General features: G+C 40.9%; 1 long non-coding RNA gene across 1 annotated transcript; it reads left to right on the top strand.

The window, feature by feature from the left end:
- Positions 1-5,521: 5,521 nt before the first annotated feature.
- On the top strand, positions 5,522-7,513 carry LOC135293545 (uncharacterized). Its single transcript, XR_010355652.1, has 3 exons — positions 5,522-5,742; positions 5,877-5,977; positions 7,354-7,513. It is a non-coding gene; the product is annotated as an uncharacterized LOC135293545 (long non-coding RNA).
- The last annotated feature ends 18,976 nt before the right edge of the window (positions 7,514-26,489 follow it).

Here is a 26,489-nt window from a genome sequence, read left to right as displayed (position 1 = left end):
TTGTCCACACTATTTCATTAGAGCATTACACAGGAAAAAACAAGGGAAGCTGCCAAGCCACCAGTTAAGTACAAGAGCTTATTTAAAGCAAATGGACTTGCCTGTACCAGGTCTTCATCGTTAATCTTTCCACAAGAGTGATGTTACAGATTCCCTCCCATGCCTTCATTCTTGGACAAAATACGATCAAGAGGCCTTCGGGCACACAGAAGAGCAATACCAAAAACAGGGTTTCTAGCAGACACTATGTTGCTCTGGGTAGCTTCCCGATCTTTAACATTTCCACGAGCCTTTGCCATAGACCCTTTCAGTGTTTCATGGAATCACAGAATTGATTGTGGTGGGAAGGACTTTAGAGATCATCTATTTCCAACCTCCTTGCCATGGTCAGGGACACATTCCACTAAGCCAGTGGGCTCCTTGTCATATCTAAGTCCAGCAGCAGCCTTAAACTTTGTCCCATCACATCCTCCCCTGCAGGTAAAGGCTGTGCTTTGACTCTCCCTGCAAATCTTCACCCTCCTGTTTTCTTCACCTCCACTGACTTAAGTGACTGCAATGAGAGTGCAGGCACAGGAGAGACAGAGAATAAGTATCTCTGGGTGCAAAGCTAGGATGTAAGAGCTGCTCTTACCTTGAAATAAAAAAAGCTAAAGGGTCTGACCTCTTAGAACATGAGTAGTAAATTCACTTCTTGGCCAATACTGAGAAACTGTTGCTTTGCAAAAGGAGGTGACACAGTCCATTTTAAATCATTTGAACCAGCTAGTACTAAACAAATGTCAACATTTTAGAGACAGGCTCACTGTTGCATCATTGCCTTACAAGTGTGGGTCAAAGCACTGTCAGTCATGCACCTGTTCTCCCAGATCCCAGCTCAGCCTGCACTTCAGCACTTGGATGCCAAGTTCCACACAGGACACCACAGAGGATTTTTACAGAAGGGGGAGGGACAGGCACTGCAGAACTTGAAACTACCAATTAAGTTTCTCTTTTGATATTATCTCTAACTGGGATCACATACATGTAAGTCAGATTAATTAACTTATTGACTTTTTATTATTCACACCTTTTTCTTTCTGTCTGCTCTCTAGAAAATGCATTAGACTTACTACTAAATTAAAAGTAAACATCCCCTCAATTTTCATAATTCTACCATAGGCAAACTTTCCAGCAGCCTTTTAGCCAGCACAACTGCTCACTTTTTCACCAGTTTGGGAATCTCAAGCAGAGATCATGCCTCTATCCAGTCTAAGTCCATGAAGAGAGAAGAAGTTGGTACAAACTGGATAACAGCTTTACTGTTCTGCATGTGAAGAGGTAAATAAGGGTTCATCAGCACCTTTTTTTCCTCCCTCTCCCAAAAGGAGGGGAATTTTAATGGGATCTTTGGAAAAAGAGTCAAGAGGTACCTTGCCGTGGCTGTTTGCATTATAGCAGGAGGTGGGAAAACTGCTGAGGGACTCAGATCCTATTTGTGGTCTCCCTGGACATCAGGTCTTTAATCTCATTCATGTTTTCATAAGTATTCCTAGAGACTCTGATTTTCAGCTGGAAACCAGATCAGAGTTTGTTCCTGTTTTTTGGTTAGAGTGGGACAGGGAAGTGTTGAGCAACTATGCAATTTATTAACACAGAGACAGTCAGAACCTAAACCATGCAAACCTAAACACCAGTTTAAGTATTTCTAAGGATACAGGCAATTGTCTGCTCCATGGCTGAAACCCCTTCTCCCTCACCAGAAAAGTATTTACTTTAGAAAAATAAATAATATTTATTAGAAATGCTATTTCAACGCAGAAAGCAAAACTCTCTTGTAAGAGGTAGCTGGCAGAAAAACCCACGCAAAGTAACGTAAAAAGAATGTAAAGAAAGAGTAGCTGTCGGTGGGAGGAATATTCAAAGACAGCAAGAGAAAAAAGCAAGCTCAATTCAAAGGCAAGTTGTGATAAATCACTGCCTAAAGTACACCTAAATGGAAAGAGACAACTTAGAGACACCAAAGAGTCAAACACTGAGGAAACAATCCCTAAGGTATAGCCAGGAATCACAGCTAGGTAGTTGAGAACAGCTCCAAACAGAAGCAGCTGGTTTAGGGCAGTCCTGCATTTCTGACATAAAAGGAAAAGAAAGATTGTTTTCTTTGCCTAAGAAAACAATCCTCAATAAATAGTCTTATTTCTGACAGAAGGAAATTACATCTTGCTTATCTGGTTCTTTTCTTCACTGTGTATAAACATACTGAGAACAGGTTTGTTTGAAAAAAATGTACTCATTGTGGCAGTAGCCCACTCTTTTATCTTTCTTTTCTTGGGAAGAACAGAACCAGGAATATATTTTCTACCAATATTTCAAAATAAAAGATAATTCTCTAAACATCATAGATATGGTTTGTGACAGGATGCAGTGATACCTGGTGCAGTGCCACTGGAAGGAATTAAATTTGTTCACAGTGGAGGGGTCTTTTTTGAAAATGAATGAGAACTAAAAAGAAACGGGGAAGGAGGCTGACAGCAAAGGTTGAGGAAAACACAAAGGATCTATTGGACAGCATTTCTATTCTTCTCTGTATGGTGCATTAAGTGCATTATAGTAAAAATGAAGGAAATTTCTTTCCTTCTCTTTAAAGTCCAACATTATTGAACTTGAAACCTTTAACTGTGAGCAAAGCTGTGGCTTTTCTTTAATACAATTCTGCTATTGATTTCTTCATGCATTTCATTCGAATGATTCTGACAGTTTAAAAAAAATACATTACCTTGATGAAAGATACAATTTTTCTCATGGAGAAAGGCATTCAAGTAGGTATGTGTGATGTACCAGACATGTGAATCTTAAGTGAAACTCTCAAGCACCAAAAAAAAAAAAAAAAAAAAAGAAAGACAAGAAAGACATTTCAAATAATGGTAATAATGGTGATCCAGTTCTTCTCATTGAATGGGAACACAGGTATCACAGCAGCATCTTTGGCAAACACAGTCACTTCTTCTTTCTACTGTTTTTCACTATCCTAAATCCCTTTCTGGTCTGCTGACCTCTCTTCTATTGTGTTTTTGTCTTTCATTCAGTATTTGGTCATTACCACATTGCATTAGCTTCCTCTTTATGCAAATTGAGTTGTTTTATCTTTAGTAATGGAGAAAGGTGTATTTTTAATGTCTTAATATCCTAGCACCAGCTGCTTTTTATCACCCTATAACCAGTCTCCCCATTTCCCATCACAGTCATCCCATTTGCACATGTGCTCATTTGAAAAACACTATACCTTTAGCATGTACTAAAAAGGCTTCTCTTTCTTGCAGACAGGAATGACATAAAACTCACAGACCTGAAGGACAAAAAGAAAATCATCTAGTCCAACTTTGTACATTATGGCACTGTAAGATTGTCTTTCTATATGCTATTTCAAGCTCAAAAGCCTTTCTTGTACTGGAATGTATGCCTGAATACAGAGCTAAAATTTGTTCAATGAAGGGCATTGCTGACCTTGATAAATTATAACAATGGTTAATTTTCTGTACTGTTAGGGTTTCCTTCATCATACTCTTACTTTTAGGCTGAATTTGTCTTTCAGCCACTATAAAGAGAAAGACTCTATTCAAGCCTCTGCAGCAAGAACGTGTCCTGATTTTGTTCTTATTCTGAGGACAAATACATCTGAACTAGCAGCGCTGCTCACTCTTCTTTTTGTACTATGCACATCCTCAGTGAATAAGCCAATGACACTTGAATAAGTCACTTGTCCTCCCAGCCCACTGGCAGCTGGCCAGTTGAAGGCCTCAAGCAGTCTGGTAGAAAAGTGGTGTGGCATTGGCAATACCCAACTTTGCAAACAGGTAGCTGGAATTTTCATTTTTGCAAAGCTGTCTCCATGAAAATGACACAGTAAAGGATTCCCTTTGCAACCTTACCCAGCTCATTAATCCTCTTCAGTGGAGCAATTTAAGAAATCCTACATGTACAGATTCCAAGAACTCCAGACTGACCATGGTGCTCCTAAGAATAAAGTTTCAATACTTTTCTTGAAATAGTAAATCAAGTTATCAATCTCCTTATCTATATTTGGGGAAAAGAGCAGCTGTTTGGAATGAATAGCACTCTGCTGGGGGCCTGGAGAAAAAAATTCCATTTCTGTTCTGAGATGCTCACATATTCTGGTGTCAAAGTTCTTCATAATTGTATTTCTAGAAAAAATGTCTTGGTCCTGTCCCACTCTGCATACAAAGCATGGCCTATGGTACCCTAGAGCCTGTGCAACGGTCGAGTGAGGAGAAACTGGAACGTGGCAGATGGAGAACAGCCTGGCTAGACAACTGCATAAACCTGGAGTTCCAGCTTCCCTGGCTGCAATGCAGAAGTAGAAATCAGACTTTCCACTGCTTCCTGCTGCACAGGAAAGTGTTACAAGTTAAGGTCCCACAAAGGAGCAGAGAGAGACAATAGAAGGCAGGGATCCTGAGTGAAGGACTCCCTCCCAAAGCATGGATGCCCTATCCTCCCAAGTGGACCCAGCAGAGGCACCAACCCAGACACAGAGTCCACGGGATGAGTCATCAGGAAGAGCCCTCCATGTCACACTTCTGACTTGGTGGAGGTGCTACCAGGGGTGGGGCATACGGGGTACAGGGAAGAAGTAGTTTGGGATTATTCAGGATTTACTATGAGACACTTAGGATAGAGAAAAAAAAGGTGGAGAAAGAGGGTATCTAGGTGATTTGAGGAAGGAACAAATGTGGGAAAAGCGAGAGATAAGCAGATGAAAGAGTTGGATACATCTAAATAGGCAGCTGGTTGGCACACTTGTCTGTCCATGCCTTTTGCCTGATGAATGCAGTCTGGTTTATGCCCTAATTAAACTCCTTTCCTGGGTGCAGGCTCTGCTTTCTGTGTACATGTGTGTTATGGGGTCTGAGTGCAGCAACCCAAGGTGACCTTGGGTCACAGGGAGTCTGTATGCCCATGGTGGACAGTGAGTGTGGGGGTGCTGCTGAGTGTGTGAGCATGAGCAGAGACACCCATGGGTACATGAAGTATGAGCCAGGTGTCTGCCTGTCTGTCAGGGTGAGACCATGGGAGGAGCAGCTTATAGGTGGGACAAGTGGAGTCCCACCAGCTCCCACAGTTAGCAGGGTCACTAGGAGCAAGACCCAGTTTGTGTGTGTCTCTAAGGGTGACACCATGTGTGGTGGTGGCTGTAGGCCCAGGGAGAACCCTCAGCTCGGGGTGGGGTGGGGGGGAGATGAGTGATGTGGTCTTTACCAGCAACTACATAGGGGGTCTCAGACATGCAGGGGCCAGCAGCTGGGGCAGACTGAGTGTCTGAGCTGAGCCATTGGAGTGGTCCATCCTGTTTAGGTAGGTATGCTCTCTCTAGAGACCTCCTGGTTCTGCTCAGGGATGAGCAGGATGAGGCTGTCATTGGTACCTGTGTTTGTGTGAGTGCTCTGTGTGTCTGTCTGTGACCTTGTGGCCAGCTGTGTATATACAGATGTGGTGTATGTGTGTGCTCCATGTGTCTGTGCCTCCTGGGAGTACATTTCCAGCCTCATGACAGGGAGGAGCTGCAGGCACATAGCTGCAGTATCCTCACCTCCCCTGCGTGGTTGGATATGGCATATTTTGCTTTAATAGTCTGAATTATCAATCCATTCTGGATTTCTCCTTCATACAAATGTAAAGTATGTAGCAGGGTAGGACTCGACCCCAAGGTCACAGATCACAGAAGGAAAATGAAAGTTGAAGGTACAGACTTTGTCAGCAGGTTAGACCAGAGTGTGACAGTCACAGAGAGAACTACTGAAACTGTAATAGTCAAAGTTCAGCAGATTTTTGTCCTGTTATTCTACTATCGCATCCTTTTTTGTGTGAATATTTAGGAGCGAGAAAGAAAAATAACCAAAATCTTCAATTCACATCTTGGAATGTCCAGAACAAGATGCGGGTGACTTTGCTCCCTTTCAACACTTCCTATTCCAAGGTGAGAAACCTGGGACTACGCATAGAAGATATCTCTCCTGAAGGCTCTTCTTGTAAACTCTGCAATACTTTCCCAACACACCTCCATATCTTGTTCAAGAATCAACACTCCCAGTGGAAACATTGTCATCTGTCAGTCGGGCAAACTGAAGATACAATCAGATGTCCAATGCAGAATTACATATTTCTTTGTATTGAGTTCATATGGCCAGGCTTGGTATGCAGAGGGCTACAGGATTGGTGTGTCTGAGGAGGTCCCAGAAGCTTCCCTTGTGTCCAGTGTAGGCAGTACCAACTGGCTCCAAGACAGACCTGCCACTGGCTAAGGCTGAGCCCATCTGTGATGGTGGTAGTACCTCAGGAATAACAGATTTAAGGAGGCAAAAAAGTTACTGCACAATAGCAGCTGCAGACAGAGCAACTGCTGTGTTATGTGACAGCAGCAGCCCTGCAGACACCCAGGTCAGTCAAGGAGGGGGTGGAGGTGCTCCAGGCGGGGCAGAGATTCCCCTGCAGCCCATGGTGCAGACCGTGGTGAGGCAGCTGTGCCCTGCAGCCCATGGAGAGCCAGTGGGGCAGGACACCATGTAATGAACTGACTGCAGCCCCCATTTCCCATCTACTGGGGACACAGAGAGTATGAGGTAGAGAATCAGGAGGAAATTTAAGCCCAAGAAGGCGAGAAGGATGAGGCAAGATTTTTTTTTATCTTTAATTTTACTTTCTCCTCCCTGTCCAGGTCAGGAAGGAGCAATAGAAAGGCTTTGGTGGGAACTTGGCATCCATGCCTGCCATATACTTTCTCTTCATAAGTCCAGGGTCACTGGATTTGAGGAAGTCAGCTTTTGCTCTTGCTGTCATGAGCCCCCTTGGAAAAACAAACTGAGAATTGCCTTTAGAAATATTACAATAAATTGTTCTTGGAACATAATGCTTACAAAGATTTTGACAGCGCTGAGATTACTCAGTATTACTGCAGTGTTATTTCAGTGATACTCTTTAGATGTAAGGAGACAAAGGAACATAGACCCTCAAAACTGATCAGGGCAAAAATCAGTTCATAATAATGTCATGCTGGCCAGCAGCTGGAAATATTTGTCCCCAGTATATCCTCCCCATATCATTGAGAAGCCCAGGGGTTTCCCAAGTCACACATCACAGCCAAATAAGTACATGCAATAACCCAGAAACAGACCTATTCTTGAAGTTCTGTACAGCTTATAAAATAATTTTTATATTATTTTACTGGATCCTGTGACAGATCATTTAATTACACACCATGTTCATTTTAAAAACAGGATGTTGACTTAGCTATGTGTTCTATAGCCCTTCTCTTGTGAAAAACAATGAGTAATAATTGCCTTGTCATCTTTCTAGATCATCTGCAAATTTATAGTCTTCCATTCCAATCCAGCTGGAGATCACTGTCTCTAAATGCTTCTGACAGAAGATCTAGAAGGCCTGGAAAAACCTTGAAGGTGGACTTCGACATCTAATTTAAACTTACCAAGATTAATCCTTTTACTGTCCTGAAAAATATTGTCTGAATATGGCTATTATTTGAACACTCATTAATTTTTATGATTTTGTTGAATTGCATCCAACTAATGAATCCCCTTGGTTTTTCGAGAGCATTGGAAATTAACATAAAGTCTAATACCTATGAGCTGCTATGCATTGTATTCACATAATTAATATACTGGATGTAAAAATTTATACATTCAGTACAGAATTATGAGCTCTTTTAAAAACATGACCTTTTTTCATACACATCATAGCAGAAAATACTCTAGAAAAAAACCCTAACACACACACACACAACCCTCTATTCTGTATTATGAATAAGAATTGCAGAGTGGGTCAGGATGGAAGGGACCACAGTTGGTCATCTGGTCCAACCTCCCTGCTCAAGAGGGTCACACTAAAGTCCATTGCACAGGATGGTGTCCAGCAGGTTCTTGAATATCTCCAATGAGGGACAACCCACAACCTCCCTGGACAATCTATTCCCAGTAAAAGGTTATTCCTCATGTTCAGGTGGAACTTTGTGTGCCTCAGTTTCTGCCCACTGCCTCTTTTTCCATTGCTTGGCACCCCTGAGCAGAGCCTGGTTCCGTCCTCTGACACCCTCCCATCAGATACTGACAGACATTGAAACCTCACTGCTAGCTTACAACTTAAGTTATCCTTGACAGAAACTCAAATCAAAGATTAAATTTCCTTTGTCATTCATTAAAAAAGATATTGAAATTACCATGCTAGAGCTACTGCTAATGAGGACTACTGTGACTATTTCAATAAGACGAATGTGTAAGATTCATGTTGTCTGTGTTCAGTACAAGTGTTCCTACAGTCAACAACAATTCATAAATGAGTGTATTTCACTGCAGAGCTGTGGCACGTTTTTCTTGGAAGCTTTGCATGTCATTTCTGCTTCATTGAAAGGCCCAGTGGAGGGTACCTGACCCTTGAAGTGTCAACCAGAATTACTTGTTCAGCACCACAGCTCCTTTCAGAGCCATGGGCTGAGCTGGGAGCCCCCAGGCAGTGACCTTAGCAGCTCCAATCCAGCTCCTCAAGGCAGAATTCATGTGGATTTTCACCAGGGGCTGAGTTGTCCGAGTGTATATGGCACAATTCCTGGAAAACCAAGTTATTCAGAGGCAGGTAAGGTGTTTCTAGACCTTCAGACATATTAGGCATCATCTAAGCAGATGCTCAAACTAGGAGCCATCAAAGGAGCTTGGAACTCAAGCTGGAAGCACCATATACACCTCCAGGCTGAATGGGCTACTACAAGGAGGGAGCTGGGAGTGCAGTATATTCTTCAGTGCCTTAAATCATCCTGCACTTCACTTTGTCCCCAGGGGCTCTACTTAATCTGGTCCTTAGCTACATGGGCAACCCAGAAAATTCAGGATTTTGGGGTGTATTTGCACCACAGAAGAAACAGGCTATAGACCAACAGTCTGTAAGAAATGAGGAGACATTCTGCTGGGTGCAGAAACTCAAACTGATTAAACTCATCCATGGTTGGGGGGGAAGTTGTAATAAAAGTATTAAGATTGGTAGGAATGGATAATGAATGGGCATATCTGGATTTGGAAGGAAAGGTAGGAAAATAAAGGAAAACCAGAAGCAGAGCTGTAACAGTGGAAGGTGTCAACAGTACCCAGATATGCAAGTTCCCAGCATCCACACACCTTCACAAAGCACCCAGGCAGAGGAGGCAGCTAGACTTAAACAGGGGGCAGTGTGCATTGTGAGTTGATGACAGAAAGGTAATGGGCAGGGCTCAAATGTTGAGACAAACATAACAAGCTAAAACGGAATAAGTATTAAGGAGTTACACAAACAGGTCAGGATGTCTCAAAACACCATGGTTGCAGTTGGTTCCTTAAAGTCACATCTTGGTGACCTCAGCTTCTTGACCACATGCTGAAAAGCCCAGGACATCCAAGGAGTGGAAGAAAACTGGCACCCATGATCCTCCTGCTCTAGCCAGACCCTCCAGACGTGGAGCTCAGGACTTGTGAACAGGGAGACATGAGTAGAATTAGCCATTTTTAAAATACATATTAAAAAAAAAGAGGGTCATGTTGAGCTTTGCTATGGTATCTCCTGGATTCTGGAGACACCAACACAACCTTTGGGTTGGACTTCAGTTGCTTTCTCCTCTGGTAGCTCTGAAAGACTCTGAAGGCCCTTTAGCACCTTTGCCTCTGTACATCAGCCTACAGTCTATCTAGGCAAATGGTAAAGTGAGGGGTGAAACCACTCACAAAGTCAGTCTGTCTCATGAGGGGAAAGCATATATCTCATAGAGGCACAAATCATGGAAACTATTCTTGGCTGACAAAGATACAGCTATCAAGTCTCCCATTTTGGAGATCAATTGCTCACTCTGGTAGTTATTCAGAGTATTCACAGTTGATCTGCCAGCTGCTAATGAATTTAGAGGGGCTGAATACTTTATATTTGGGAGGAGATGCAATGATTCTTGGTCATCAATGGTTGACTTCCTTCAAGGCTAAACTCAGTCACTGCTGCTGTAATGGAGACAAAGCACTGGGATCTTGGGGAGCAGTGCCACTGCTCTGCAGCTGCTGACAGCATTACACTCACAGCTCCTTCTCTGCAATTCCCCATGAGCAAGTGAAGTGCATTTGTGTACCTAGGCTGTATTTCAGCTGAGCAGTGCTATGTGCACAGGCTAACGGGAAAATAGTCCCTGAACCTTCAAGTATATTACCTGTGGTAAATTAATCATTTAATGTAGGTATACATTTATGTAATATTTGCCCAAGAGTTGCTCTGGAATTCTCTTTGAATAATACACAATTAGATTTAAATGTTTTCCTCAATTTTCCTTTCATGGGCGTATTTTCCAAATTTTCTCTGATAATTCATTCCATAGCTGCATTTCAACTGGTTTGTAAAATTTTACTAACTCACAAAGATATAATTTGCATAGAAATGAAATACAGACAGAAATGCTGAAGAAAAAAGGACATTTAAACTAAGTATAGCATCACAAACAATTTCTTTCATAGGTGCTTTCCAGTGCAGTTGGAAACAGTCATTTAAAAGAATACTATCAAAGAACATGCTGTACCAAGAAATGGTATATTATAAACCCAATTCAAACAGCCACATCTAAATTCCACATTCATATGAATTGAATGATTGACTGATTATTGCTGGCATTTATTTCACAGAAAGAGGGCAGCTTAATAAAAGTGTATTATTCAGTCAATGGTATGCTATGATGGATAAAGAGGTGAAAATCACAAACATTTAAATCCAAAAAAAGGCAGAAGGCAAAGCAAGTACTGAAAAGGAGGAAAGAGGATTCATTGCTAAACGAATAGTCTTTTAGGCTACCCTATTGACAGTCTACTCTAACAACCAAGCTCAGAAAACATGGAAAACTGTGCCTAGGCTGGAATTTACAGATGACTCTTGGGCAAAGAAGGAGGAGCTGCTCATTATGTTTCTTCCTGCTTATTGCATATCTGCTCCCATTGGTCTTTACTTGCTGGCAAGATAAACCTTTGTTGATTGTGTGGGCTTCCTAAAAGCAAATCAAATTAGAACAAGCGTTGGTCTTACAGGAAGCCAACACGTGCGTTAGCATTTGCACCACATCAGCCAAAGGCAATCTTCAAACAGAGCTTTAAAACCACTTTTCTCCATGTGCAAAATTCTCTCTCAATCAACAGGTTGAAGCCCGAACTTGAGCTGTGCTCCTCCAGGGACCTCAGAGCACAATCCCTTATTGCTGGTCCTGATGATGCACAAAGCCTGGAGTTAAGTTGTTAAGGAGTTAAGTTGTCTCTCACCCAGACTACATCTTCATGTCACCTGGTGTTCACACAAGAAGGGGCTGACAATAACAGACATTGTCTTTCTCACAGAAAATGAGTTGAAGCACCTGGTTCAGTTGAAGCATGGGTTCAACCCCATGGTTTCAAAAGCAACCCAAGTTCTGAAATTCAAGTCCCTACAAAGACCCATAACACTTCTTCAGATTCTCCCTGTGCTCTTGTCCATGCCCCTGTGAGGGCCAGAAATGAAGCACACAAGACTTTGAGGGGACAAGATGGTAAGCAAATAGGCTAGCAAAGAGTGGCTGGGAGGGCATTTATCTCCTCACAGAACTGATTCACAACAGCCAAAACTGCCTTCTGCAATGGCATTGCAGGAGCTTCTTCTGGGGGCCTCCTATCCTGACATATACACACATTACCTCTCCTGCTTAAAAAAAAAAAATAAAAATTATCACAAGTCAGCCACAGGGACAGCTAGAAGAGACAAAGCAACACATCGACCTTAAAAATACTCCAGTAAAAGTTGAAGATGAGGAACTAAAAGATTTGGGCGGCAAAGTGCATGGTGTTTCATCATCCATCAAGGAAGAGACCCAGCTCAACTGCTGGGAAACATCAATGTAGCACACACTGCTTTACTTCAGCAGATCCTTAAAGCACAAAGAAAACAACCCATTTCCATCTGGGGAAAAAAAGATACATTGACTTCCTATTTTGAACAGAATTAATTTTTATTTTTAACCTGAGTTTTTCAGTTATAAAGAAATTGTTATATACACACAAGACAGTTTCTGAACAGCAATCACTGATCTCTTCCCAGACCACAAATTATAACTATACTGACAGGTCCGACTAATTGAATAACCTAAAAAATGCAGTTCACAGAAGTCCTGGAGTTTGCACAGTTCTCAGAATTTTTCTTAAGGAAGGATGGAGAAAGCGTAGACTTCATTCTGTTTGTTACTGCAGTGGTTTCTCACACAATGCTCACACAAAGGAGATTTGTACCTGAACAGTGCTTTAAAAGTCCTTCCTAAAAATGGCATCTTGCAAGTATAACATTCAGTTTCTACTCAGAAGCCTTGGTTTAAGTCAAAAAAAACAACAGATGCTAGAATCACTTGAGTGAGTAAAAACCAGTATTCATCTTTATATTTCCAGTTTCCTCAGTCTTTCTTTTTGAAATATAAACCACCTTAACAAATGTTTGGATTATTTTTTTTAAAGCACCTTATAGGAATTTCTTATGGTGAATGAATGGAGCTGGGAGAGGTGAGGATGGCAGAAACTGATGTAATTGGCAAAACTCCTTTGCTCAGGTTTGGGCTCTTAGGACTAATAGTCCCCAGTACTAAAAGAGATCCCTCTGCACCTATTCTTGTAAAAAAAAAATCCAGCAAAGAAGTCCTGAAATGTATTGCTAGGTAAGTGAATCTTTTAAATACTCAACTCTTTCAACACTTTCTGGATGCATGCCAAGTATTTGGAATTAAAGAATTTTAATTATGCTATTTTTCCTATCAGCCTTTGCATTAGACAAAGGTTGGTCCAGGTGATCTTTTGAGATCCCTTTCAACATAAGCTAGTATATGATTCTGTGAAATTGTCATTGTATACTAGATTCTCTTGCTTAATGGATCTTGATTTGGAAATTATTTCCCTCTATAAGTCTCCTTTTGGGTGAAAATGAAAATTTAGTGCCCATTTGGTCCTCACTGGAATGGCTCATCTGCCCATTCTCCCTCTGAAGAGGAGCAGTGTTCAAACTACATGTATTATTCTGATTAGTTCACATTCGCTTTTTGTGATAGCAAGTGGCCAAAAAAAAAGCAAAGAGCAATCCCATAGGTGTTCTTATTATTCATAACTAATGGGTTTGTGAACATAGACATGTTATTTCATTCTCTTACTAGTTTTCTATGAAGAGTCTGATGTTTTATTATATAGAAAAAAACATGTCACTCCTTTGTCTCAGAGGAGTCCTATTGTGAAGCTAGAGTTACCCAAAAACAGCAGTAAAATAGACTTATCAAAATCTCCTAATTCAGGAAGAACATAGGACATCAGATGGACCTAGAACACAACCAGAGGAAGCAAGGTTTGAGCAGAAGCTGGCCCATGCAGCCTTGTTGGGAGAATGATGTCACAGGTGCTGTCAATAAAGCACTGCTTGACTCAGCCCAGGGTCCAAGAGGAATGTTATCACACAGTGCTTTCCAATCTGCCTTCATTGCCCCTCATAGCTCACCGCACTCACTCATACAAGGCTCCTTTTGCAAAGCCCCTATAACTGTACTGTTATCACAGGACCTAAAGAAATCATAAAGCAGTTTGCTTGCCATAGAAGTATGGCAGATTCTCAGTCATTTAAATCTCTAGCAGCAATTTTGAACAAAAAGGCACAGCTAAGGCTATGATATTCCATACAGCATAGCTAAATGGAAGCACATACTGGACACATTTTTTTACCCCATAAAGATTTTTAAGCCATGTGTAGCTTAAAATCATTCAGAATTTCTAAAAGTAGCATGCAATGTTTATGTTCTTGCCATGTGCTTCTTTCTCTGTAACATCCTGTTCAATGGTAGATGAGTGAATACAAACAAAGAAACACACCTAGCAACTTCAGAATGATAAATCCCTGTCAATATATTTTTTCAGACTATATCACAAGAAATCAGATTCTCTTTTCTAACAGAGTTATTTTTAACTCTTTTAGAAAGAGTTATTTAACATAACATTAAAACTATTCAGCCCTAGGAATTAAAAGCCATATCAGAAAGAGCTACTACAGGAATCACCAGCCAACAATATTTTAGAAAAAGCAGGAAGCACCAGGAAAACAGGGAACATCTTAAGCTTTTACACAGCACCTGCCAAAACACAAACTCCTTCAGAAAACAGTCAAATAGTAAAAAACCTGTGATATAGAGGCTGAAGAATACCCATAGAAACTCTTAACAGCAAGCAAAAAACCAGTCCCTCTTCAACATCTAATTTAAAACTCCAGGACAGAGTGGAAGAAGACACCTTTAGCTCCTGAACTAGTACTGGCCATTACTGTCACCCCACATGGAGATAAACAAGCTGCACACTTGTTGCAGCTCATGTCACAGTTGAGACAGCCACAATGCACAGATATCACCATACAATAGCAGAAAGCTTTAAGCATTTGCCAAAAAAAAAAAAAAACACCCTACCTCATCAGAAAGCTTCAGGCATCTGCCCATACAGAGTAACACCACACCACTTCAGAAGGCTGCAAGAGTCTGCCCTTCTTGTTCTTCAGCCCAACCTTTTATACCCCTCGTGTTGATGCATTGCACCTGTGTGCCTCTGTTCCCTTTGGTGGTTGTCAGTGCCCCTGGGCGCTCCATGGCTCATTGCTGTCAATGCTGCTCACCTGCTGCTCACAGCTGTGCCCACTGGGGATGAGGCTGGCAGGCAGCCCCACTCCCAATTACCACAAACTGATAGTGGGTAAGGTAGGAGAACGTTAAGGTATTGGTTTTTGTTGGGCTTTTAGAGCAAAAGGGCAGGAAAGAGGGTGAAACAGCTCTTTTCCACTTTACATTGTAACATATCCCATGAAAGTGAGAAATATGATAGGACAAAAGAAATGGGAACATATATACATGGAAAGCAAGGGTAGCTCTGAAGATTAGGGATTTGGGACAAGGGATAAAAAGGAGGATATTTGTACCCAGTAAACAAATAAAAGTGTGGAAGAATGAGAATATGAGATCAGTAGAGCCTGGGTGGTCATGGTACAATCAAAGTTGCCACAGAAGGGAATAAGAGAAGAGCACATGCTGTCTCTGCATGAGGCTGAGGAATATTACCACACTCTTGTGGTAAGCACCATCTTTCTGATCACCTTAAGACATGGAGAAATTAAATAAAGAGAAAGAAATCTTTCTAAAAGAAAAAGAAAAACAGATCTGGAGCAGGAGTAGTGTTAACACAATTACTTTAGATAAAAAGGAGCCTCTGTGTTTGTGCAGATGGAAACAAGCCTTGTTCATGGTCTAGGAATCACATAATGAAGAGTATACAGTATATTTTTGCATCTCTTTTTCTTCAAACTTATTCCAGATTTTACTGAGGTGTTAACAACTTTGCCAGCTATAAACCTTTGACTCAGCAGGATTTTAAGATCTGTTCCTCTCTAAAGACAGATCCTGAGAAATTATCAGTAGCCTTCTCTGACCACTCAAACCATCAGGAATAAATGAAGCAATATCTATTTCCAGAAATGAGACCAGTGAATCCTGCTAATGACAAAGCAAGAAGCAACAGCCACAGATTCCTGAGAGAATGGATGTTTCAGTACATGAAATGTCCAATTTAAAACATGTAATCCCCTGCACAGCTAAGGGTCTCTTCACTCCCTCACCCACATTTTCCAGATAGACAAGTTTGGCATATTCCACACTGGGGGTTTCTCTCTGGCATCCATTCTATAACACTCCACACCTGGGCTGCCCCTTAATTGATAATGTAATTATCAGCATAGTCATATTACTTCACACTAAGCATTTTCAACCATTTATCACAATGTTGATCTTTATTTTAAATATAAATCAGGCAATCATTTATGTCTTTTATGTTCTTTGTATTTATTCAAGAATATTTAACTGTAGACAAAAGGTGACTTATTCATTATTCATCCTGAACAAGGCAAGTATGGCAATTTGAAAAGCCTGACATTTGAGCTTTTTGCCAACACTAGCAAAATTATATCCTTCCCATTGTAAATCAATGAAGTAGAATCATTGTGCACAAAAGAATTAAATTGCCTTGTCACTTTAATAAGGCCACCTTATATACAACCTTCAGCCAATGCCATTGTGCAGAAAAAGGGTGCATCCTTTGCCTCAGCTGTCTCAGATCTCAGTAGGCTTTCCAATTAAATGAACATCCTCTTAGTCTTTCACTCCACTCCACTCTTTCTCTTTTTTGAGAGGCAATGTCAGAATGTCATAGGCATAACTTGCTATCAGTGGCATGCACACATCAATGTGAATTAACTTCCTCCAACTCCTGCTTTCTTTTGGCAGCCTTTTTAACTTGTTTGTCAATTCCAAAATGATAGAACTCCAAGAAAGAGGATTTTTTTTGTTGATGTTTACTGAGCGTAGATAAAAGCTGCAAATAGTTATCTGTAAACCAAAAAACTATACAAATGTGAAGATCCTTTGCAGGCAATGTAGATAATAATGTAAAATGGCAAAGAAACAACGTGTCCAATCAGGCAGAACACAAGTGGCATATGCCAGGAAGAGAACAACTTTGTGTGTTCTCACTTCACAGGCTAGGACCCTCTTTTACAATCAGACCTGATTTTTCCCATGTAATATCCCTTGGACACATTTTACCCTGAGAGTAGAAACCTTTAACCAGCCATTTCCAGGCTTTTGGATGACTATCCAGAACAGCTATTTCATAAATCAACAACTGACGGCTGCCAATAATAGTCACGTGCCTGCCTGCCCTTCCTTTCCATCATGGCACACAGAGGTGGAAAGAGTAACTTCAGCCTAGATTGTTCTCAGAATCAGAGAACTGCAAACAATTGAACAAATCCATGCATACCAACAGCTGAAACACAGCAAAGTGAATGAATCTTGATATTTCAAACATACCTAAAAGTCTACAGCTTCACAATTGTTTGGAGTCTCAATATTTTGTCCTATTTTGATAGTTAACTGATAGGTGCATGGTAAAGAAAAAAACCCAACATGTAAGTATAGAAACAGTGATAATATTCTTGATGTTGTTAACATTTTGGATTTAGTCAGAAAATGTTAATAACAAATGACCTTTTTCTGAAGGGTATTTTAAGGAGAACAAGCAATTTTCTGTAATGTGGTTACCATAGTGATTTGCCCTCTAAAAAGACCAGAAAAAAAGAGATGTACATCTGTAATCAACCAGCTACTGCAACAACAAATGGTCTGACAAAGCAACACTTTAATTCAAGCTGGAAAGACACTTGGTTTGAAGTTAAGTATAAAAGAAACTATTTATGGATGCAAAATAGGTCCTCTAATAACTATTACAGAACATTTGTGATGATTCAGAAGGGATTTTCCTTGAAAACTACATTAGTGCACAATAGATAATTTTTTTCTTAGAAGCTACTTCATCATCTGTACCGTATTGAGCCATTCAGTAGAAAAGCTCAGCAAGTAACTGGGGATGGTAAATAGGGACCACTGCCTCCTTCACACTCTGTCTCTTCCTTTCCTGGAGCATACCTGGAAAATAGGTTGTTAAAAGAAGTGCTACAGTTTTAAACATTTCTGCAACTACACATACAAATTAACACCACAAACATTTTCAGCCTGCCTGTCCTGGTAATGTTGGTATATTTAAGGAAAGGAACTTAGAATTACCCATTAAAGAACATATAACTTGACATTCAGAGTATTAAATTACAGTACTAAAACTTCAACTGTCTTTCTAGTTTCCTTCGCTGTTTCTTGACATTGGGCAAAAACCATGAACATGTCCCTTTCCATGCTGAAGTTCTCTGGAAGCCTTATGTGACAAACCTGCCCTTACTCAGAGAAGACCTTGCCATGGCAAGATGCTGCAGCCTGAAATCATGCAAAGCCCAGAACAATCCCTCCTTTTGTAAGGTTTGGAACACATCTTACAAACCCCAGTGCCGCAGTGACAAATATCAAGTGACTTTTTCCTTTGTTTTAAGGCATTTTAAACTTATCATTTAAATTTATCATTTCCTGGGCTCTCCTCCTTGCCCTTCTTGAAGATAGGAGGGACATTTGCATTCCTCCAGTCATCCTTCCAGTTAGCATTATAATTCAAAGATAGTAGACAGTGGTCTCTCAATAACATCTGGCAGCTTCCCCAGCACTCATGGGTGCATCCTATCAGGCCCCATGGATTTATGCAGTTCTGGTTTGCTTAAGTATTCACCAATCTGTTTGTTTGGTTTTTTTTTTCTACCAAAGGAAAGTCTTTCTTGCTCCAAACTTTCCTCTGGGTCCCCACATTTATGAAGGAGGATCTTACTATTAAAAAGTATGCACTCAGTAGCAGTGGAAGAGACTATTCTTGAACTAGAAGGAAGCAATCCTCCAATATCAACCAAATCTCCTGAACTCCTTTTATCTCCAGGGCCATCTCCCATAGGATTATTCTAAGCATATCCCTGAAGAAGCCAAATTCTGCCCTTCTGAAGTATGGGCTTTTTGTCTGGCTTTTTGACTTGTTCTCTCTTCTAAGGATCCTGAAGTCCACTTTTTTCAGTTTTCTGAAAAAGCTGCTACCTCTACTTCTTCCTGATCAGTCACTATGCAACAGACACCCACTGCAACACCATCCACTAACCCTGATCCTGTGAGTGCTAGGCTGGCTCATCATCCTTTCCTAGGCAGAGCCCTATGCAGTCCTGCTGTCCTCTCTCACAAATGCTGTCTCTCTCCTTGTCTTCCTAGCCTGCCCCTCCGCAGAGCCTGTATCCCTCCATTGCAGCACTCCAGGAGTGTGAGCTACCCCACCACGTCTCTGTGCAAGTGCACACAGACCTCTAAACCCTTCTGTTTGCTCCTGAGCTGCATGCATAGCTGTACAGGCACTTCAGAGAGGCACCCAAGTGCACTGACAGCCCAGAAAAGGTAACAGCTTTGTCCACCATGCTGTCCTGTAGGTATTTATTCATTTATGTGCATACACTCAGAGGTCCTTTCAAGTCCTCTTTTGCTGTTTGCAGATTCTGTCTTGACAATAGCAGCCTGCACCTTTTACTTGCCAACCACCAACCACCTCACTTGAATGTGGTCATCACTCTCACTCCTTTTATTCCTTCATAAAATTCTTCATACCAGGTTGGTCAACTTGTTGGCTATGATGCATTTTCCCCCTTGGTCAGGTCAATCATCCCTCTTCTTAGACCTCAAATGGGTCCCATTGTCATAAAAGCCTCTGTGGTAGGTACCAGCTGCAGTCAGAGTTTCAGAATGGCTGGGTCTGAGCTGGCCCCTGCCTTTAGGGAAACAAGGACAACCAGGTAACTCCTCATCTTTATTTCAAACCTGTTGCTAGAGAAGGCCCTCCTTTTATGGATTCTCTCTACACCAGAGAAATTAAATATGCACTCTTTCTTTCCTTATTACTGCTGATTCCAAGCTTACAGTCTTGAAGAGGTCTGCTGGGGCTCATTCATCAGCGTAACAAATTACATCGTCCAGTTGTGATGTGACTCTACAGATAAGCATTCTGTGCAAATACTGGGCAACATCTAGTTTAGGAACATAAGAAATTGAAAACCCTCTCTGATTTCTAGTGATAATAAACATTTGTGCCTTTGGACCCACAACAAAAGTTCCTATGTTGATATCTCATCACATCTTTAAGGCACATGAGTTTTCTAAATATATAAAACAAAAAACCCCTGATAGTCACCAGGCAGGCGGGCAGGCAGTGTGAATGACTGCATGGCCATTATCTCATGAATACAAGGCAGTGTTTTAACAGCAATCACATTGTTTTCTTTTCCAGCTATCATGTAATTGACTTTAAAAACAACAATTTATTTAGATAAATGTTCTAAGTCTCTATACATCATTTAACCAGGCAGTAATGGCCAGTTTATAATGAGAGAATATCATGCTGCCAATGGTCCCATGTTAGTTTGACTTTTAGCTGATACTGCTCCAAATTTCTCTGGATAATTTGATTATTTTAACATCAAAATATGTTTGATGAAAGTATATAATTTGAATGATTGTTAAAGCCTGCCCCTATTAAATGAATATTGATTATGGATTTGTGATAAGCCACAAAACAAGTCCCAGGTGTTTTTTTTTTAATTCCTGGACAAAGTATTTTAACCAAAATGGCATATTTTTCATTTTTCATAGGAGCTCTTCATACAAGATAGCAAAGAGCATGTTATATGCATCTTCCTTTGAAAAGGAAGGTGACTTTAAAAACTAAAACCTCTGTCAGGAAGGACAAAGTTGAAATCAATCAATGCAGGTGAAGTTCTTTAGCCTCCTACTGGAGGGACAAGAAACCCTCTCTAGAAATGCTGGAACTCAGAACATTTGCAACATCTTCCCTTGCACCCATCCCATAGTGACCTCCATTCCTCCAGTCATGGTAAAGCAATTGTTACCACCCATGGAGCAGAGGGAGGCTGTTACTAATGAGTGGAAGCCTCAGGCACAGAGGGAAAGCAGCGGTAAATGTTGCCTGTGGACCTCAGTCACTATAAAATGCAGCAAAAATTACAGTGTGGAGGAGCCAAGTATTGTTTTCATTGGTTTAAGTTGTGTAACAGGAAGAAAGACTTCAGCCACTGTTGAGCCACAAGCAAACATCACAACACTCCATTTCCACAGCCCCACACTTCACAACCCCCAGTATTTCTAAGACCAAGAGAAGATTAATTATAAACAACTTTACAACCTCTTTCCCCATTGTCCCATCTAGGAATTCTCAAAAACCTTTGCTAAAACAAGTACCCATCTGGCTTTAAATTTTCATAACTAAAAATGTAAAAAATCTCTGCATTTATGAGTACTAAAGGTCCATAAAGAAGTCATATCTTACCACAGGGCCAAAATGACTAACACAATTCCCTCAAAAACCCCAGAGAACACATTGAGATAGGATCCCTTTAAATGGTGACCAGTACTTTATAGACAAATTACTTTTATGAATGAAAGAGGGAGACCAGAATCTTTTCAGTAGGTTCTATTTGTGTCAGGAATATTTCAGGACCTATGCAGATGGCACTCAGTGTGACTACTATCATTGAGATGAGCTGTGTTTTCTGAGTGGGTTTTTTTTTTCTGGGTTTTTTTCCTCTCCAGCAAGGCAGAGATTTCCCACAGGTCCTGTAAGACATCTTCATGAGGCTGAAGATGTCTTACCTCCCTAGCACACCACATTTGTCAAGACATGCTTATATTTTATTTAGGTAACTGGAACTTTTCAGCAGAGTAATGGGATCCCAGAGCAAGGCTCAGCTCACATCCTAAAGCACACATCAGATGAATGCCCCTCTGGGCTCCACAGACTATAGTGACTTGCAGTCAGGAGAGCTGAGACAGAGCTGAGACACCTAGCACACACACAAAGGTGCCCACATTTACATGTCTTAATTGCAGCTGAACTGCACAGTCAGGGCAGGATCCAGCTGCTTGAGCAGCTCAGGACTGTCCAAAAGGGCACAAATCACTTTTCTCAAACCCTCCCTCAAGTGGGATAAAGTCATAATACATCCATCATCCTTGTTTCCTGGCTGAAACGAGTGAGGTGCATTGAATCATCATCCAAGCTTAGAGGACAAGATACTCAAAACAGCCTGGTTGTGCCTCAGCAAACAGTTAATTCACATACCCTATCTTCATTTGCCATTCCCTGGGCCAGCAGCACAGATATTTCTGGGGATTAAAAAAAAAAAAAAAAAGAAAAAGGAAAAAAAAAGAAAAAAAATTCAATATCTGTGAAAGCCCCTACAAGCTTGAAATCAAGTTATATATGGTACTAATTCAATTTTGGCAAAGTCAATAGAATTACATTTTCTTCATAGAGTAAAAGCACTCGCCTGCTGTATACATAAATATGATTAAGATGCCCAGGACAAGTATTATCAGGTTGGCAATCACTTTCACAAAGGCTGAAAAACAATTACACTCTGTCATCTACAACTCCTCAACATTATTTCTTCCTGCTCCTTTAAATAATGATGGCAGCAGCCTGCACATTACATACAGGAGTGGCATGGACAGCACACACTTAGGGGTGTGATTAATATCAGGTATCACTGGAACAGTTTTCTCTTCCAATATGTCACACTTGTTCACAAGTTTGAGACACTTGTAGGGTGCTATTGAAATAGATATGGGTGATTTAGACGTTTAACTGTGACTTCCTTCTCATTTTTCTTTTCTGGTCTCCACCTCTGACTTTTAACAAGGGAATTATCTTGATTAGAAGATTAGGTGACTGATTCATTTGAGATAGACACAAAAAAAAAATGTGCAGAAAAATAATGATTTAGGATCTTGCAAGATTTTTCTTTTTTTTCCTGCGATATGGAAGATAATTCTACCTTTGGAACACTCCACAAAATCATACTTTTTAGTCTTGCTCATTGAGGAAAAAAATAACAAGTTTATGCTAAAAGGTAAGATACCTAATAAAAGAGCCCCATATGTATCACTAGAGGTACTGTTAATATTGTTATCTTAACTGCCATGACATTTGAAAAACCCCAGTTTTTAAAGGCCAGAGATTGACTGCTGAAACACTGGCAAAGGCACCTTAAAACATATTTTCTTTACCATGAAGGAATCAAATCCCTGAATATCTTTGTACTGGCATGTAAATAAACTTACATAAAATAGGAAGCATTTCAGTGTTCTATTTACCCAACCAAGGCAAAGGATCAAGGGACTTCTATCCCTGCTTTACAGACTCACTGGCATCAGGACAAGGAAGGTTTGAACCCCACTGGCCAGCAGAACCCTCCCAGAGTTACATCAGTAAGGGAGATTTGAAGAATTGAAGCAGCACTGCATTCTCCCTGCACAGACCTGCACCTCTCTGCAAACCCATTCTGAAGCACTGTGATGGGTTTTTATGGGTCATTTGAATCAAGCATTGCAAAATGTCATGTATTTTCCCCTCTTTTGGCCAAAACTATTCATGTGATTCAATCAGGATGTGAAACTCTGAGCAGCCACAATGAAGCAGCACTTTTTTGGCAAAGAGATTTGTATGAACAACAATACCCTTTTCTGTGCACAACAGTTCTTTCAGCAAAGCCTCATACAGAGTCTGAGTTAGAGGTGCCCTATGCCAGAAGAAACAATACCACACACCATCTTCCCTGCACTCAGCATGAACCTGCTACTTCAACAGTGAGTAAATTAAAATAAATGGGGAAATGCAGAGAAGTGAATGTTGTAACACATGAGATAACCCAGATCTCAGAAGAAGGTGGTGAAGGACATGCATACACTTTTGTGTGTGTTTTGCACTTGTTTCACAAAGAGAAAGGAATTAGGAGGAGAAAAAAATAAAATGAGGGGCATGTTGGGTCTTGTAAGCTCATAATGCTGTGATCATGGAACAGCCTGGGTTGGAAGGGACCATAAAGATCATTTAGTTCCAATCCCACTGCTATGGGCAGGGATATTTTTCTGAAAATGAAAACATGCCTGTGCAGCTCATTTTGGTGTTCCTTGTATACCCTAAATTGTAAGTCAGAAACCTTTTTCTTCAGTCGGAAATTAAAATCTGTTGAGCAAAGATGAGTTCCTCACTTGCAAGACACTCCAGGCTGAAGAGTTATAGGTCAGTAATTTTCCCCTTTTTGCATTTCCCTTTATCCCATTACCCCTTTCACACAGATACTGTCTTCATTTCAATATTTTTTATAAAAAATCCTTTCCTATCTCTGGCTTTATACCTTTTGTACTTTTATTCTTCATTGTCATTTGTCCAAGCTTCTGACAGAATATGCTGAGTTGGAAGGGACACATCAGGATCATTAAGTCCAGTTCCCAGCTCTGCACAGCACATCCCTGAGTCACACCCTGTGCCTGAAAGCGTTGTCCAAACACTTATTGAATTCTGTCAGGTTGGTGCTGTGACCACTTCCCTGGGTCAGCCTTTCCAGCACCCAACCACCCTCTGGGGGAAGAAGCTTTTGCTGATATCCAGCCTGAATCTCCCCTGACACAATTTCAGGCCATTCCCTAGAATCCTGTCACTGGTCACCACAGAGAAGAGATCAGTGCTTGCCCCTGCACTTCCCCTCACAAGGAAGCTGTAGCTGCATTGAGGTCTCCCCTCAGTCTCCTCCAGGCAGACCAAGTGACCTCAGCCCATATGGCTTCCCCTCAAGGCTCCTCACCATCTTTGTGGCCTCCTTTGAACACTCTCCAATAGCTCAATATCTTTTTTATATTTTGGCACCCAAAACTGCCCCCAGCACTCGAGGTGAGCCCATCCCAGCTCAGAGCAGAGCAGGACAATCCCCTCCCTTGCCCAGCTGGCCATGCTGTGCCTGATACCTCCAGGACAGGGTTGGTCCTCCTGGCTACCAGGGCACTGCAGGCTCCTGTTCAACTTGCCATCCACCAGGACCCTCAGGTCCCTTTCCATGGCACTGCTTTCCAGCCTCTCATTCCCCAGTCTGTACATCCAGGGTTGCCTCATCCCAAGTGCACAATCCAGCACTTTCCCTTGTTGAACCTCATACAGTTGGTGATTGCCCAGTCTTCTAATTTATTGAGGTCTCTCTGCAGGGCCTCCCTGCTTTCAAGGAAGTCAACAGTTCCTCTCAGTTTTTTATCATCTGTGAACTTGCTCAGTATCCCTGGAAGTCCTCGGAGGAATTCTTGCACTGATCTAGTTAACTTTCCTCAGTCAGTCCAGGTAGACTTCTTATATGGAAACCTGATATTCTCAACAACAAGATTTTTAACAACACAATATTTAAAGAATCACAGAATTGCACAAATACAGATTTAACTTAGATGTGCATAACCCATACAGGAAAAGTTAAGGGAAAATTGTCTATCCCACTTCTCTCTGAAGGTGCTCTTTTGCAGGTTTCTTTCTCGAGAAAACATGTCTGCTCTACATTTTCCTGAGTAAACTTATTTGTGTCAGTTTACTCATAAAGATTTTTTTCTCTTCCCTAATATGTCTCCTTGTCCCATGGCTCTATCAGAGAAAGCTGAAACCAGCCCTCTGAAATGCAAGTACAAGTCAGCTTATGAGCACCAGCTTACATTTTGGACAGAACTGAAACATTATCAGTCCTTAGCTGCCTCCACACAGATTGATTGCTCAATGATTTACACACATTGCTGTCCCAAACATTTTTATAATAAACCTTTATATAATTTTTATTGCAATCTGGGTATTATTCCTGCAAACTTTCCTTCCTCATTTGCCCTACAATTGATGAAGTTCTCTTGGTTATTTTAGTATGAGCAATGTGATGGCAGTCATCAGAGGAGGATGCAGGGGCACAAGGGCATCAATAACTCAAAATGAGAGCAGAAAGACTGTGGTGAGCTTCATGGGCACGGGTCCATCTCTTTCTGCTTAAGACATGAGCACCACAAAGTTGGTCCATGAAAAGACATTAATCCCAAAATTAGAAGCAAAGTCTGGCATCTGAACAACGTTAGTTCTCTGATAACCATCTCACCCACAGAAGGAGCAGTCTGTGATTACACACACCTCTCCTGGAACTTTTTGGTGATGTATTTCATAAGCACAGCATTCAAAAAGTACAAAATAGAAAACAAGAAAAAAAGAGAGGGAAAAAAGGCAGTGGATTTAACATTAGCTTTTCATTTAACTTCACTGCAAGTGGCTGCATTATCTTCATAATCACTGAAAGTGAAATCTGTAATGCATATATAGAATAAATTAAAGTTTGAAGCAAACAAAATAAAGGTAGAATTGACTATTCATAACAACACGGTCTTCAAGTCATAATACACTTCAGTGGAAGACTCTTCCTGATGCCAGTCTGAATAGTCCAGTAGAACACAAGACAGACTGAATACAATAGAAATGTTGAGGTTCGATTTGTAATATGTAATTATTCCACACTTTACTGTATTATAAGTTTAAATTATCCACATCAGAGGTTTTAGTATTTCAAGCCTGTGTAATATAATAGAATTTTTATTCCCATTCTGACAGGAAAGGAGGAAGATAATGAATATGTACTGCAGAAGAAGAATAAAGAAAAGTACAGCTCTGTGACTGACCAATTTCAATATATTTACAAGTAGTTCAACATTTTAATCAAGAAATCTTTTTATCATATAAAGTGGAAACGGAATTGTAAAATCAGCACAACTAGGTAAAAAACTAAAACTGGAGGATAGCTATGTGCTGGCACATTGAAGGGCTCACACAGGACACTGCCTGCAACAGGAAAGGACACACTGAACCCACATCAGGGGACATCTCTGAGATGCAGGACTAATATTAATGGAACATAAACATTAATGGAACAAAATTTTTAAAGGGTTTTTGTTTCAACAGAAGCCCTTCAGAGCTGCGTTTTTGGAGGTGTTTGTCCAGACCTGCAAACCTGCCTTCCCATAACCACCAAGAAGAAAGGGAAAAAAGCCCATTCCCAATTAGCTCTGCCCCATTTTAAAAATT

The sequence above is a fragment of the Passer domesticus genome, chromosome 2, assembly GCF_036417665.1.
Source record: "Passer domesticus isolate bPasDom1 chromosome 2, bPasDom1.hap1, whole genome shotgun sequence".
In the NCBI taxonomy this organism is placed as follows: Eukaryota; Metazoa; Chordata; class Aves; order Passeriformes; family Passeridae; genus Passer; species Passer domesticus.
This window is presented reverse-complemented; position numbering and strand designations above follow the sequence as displayed.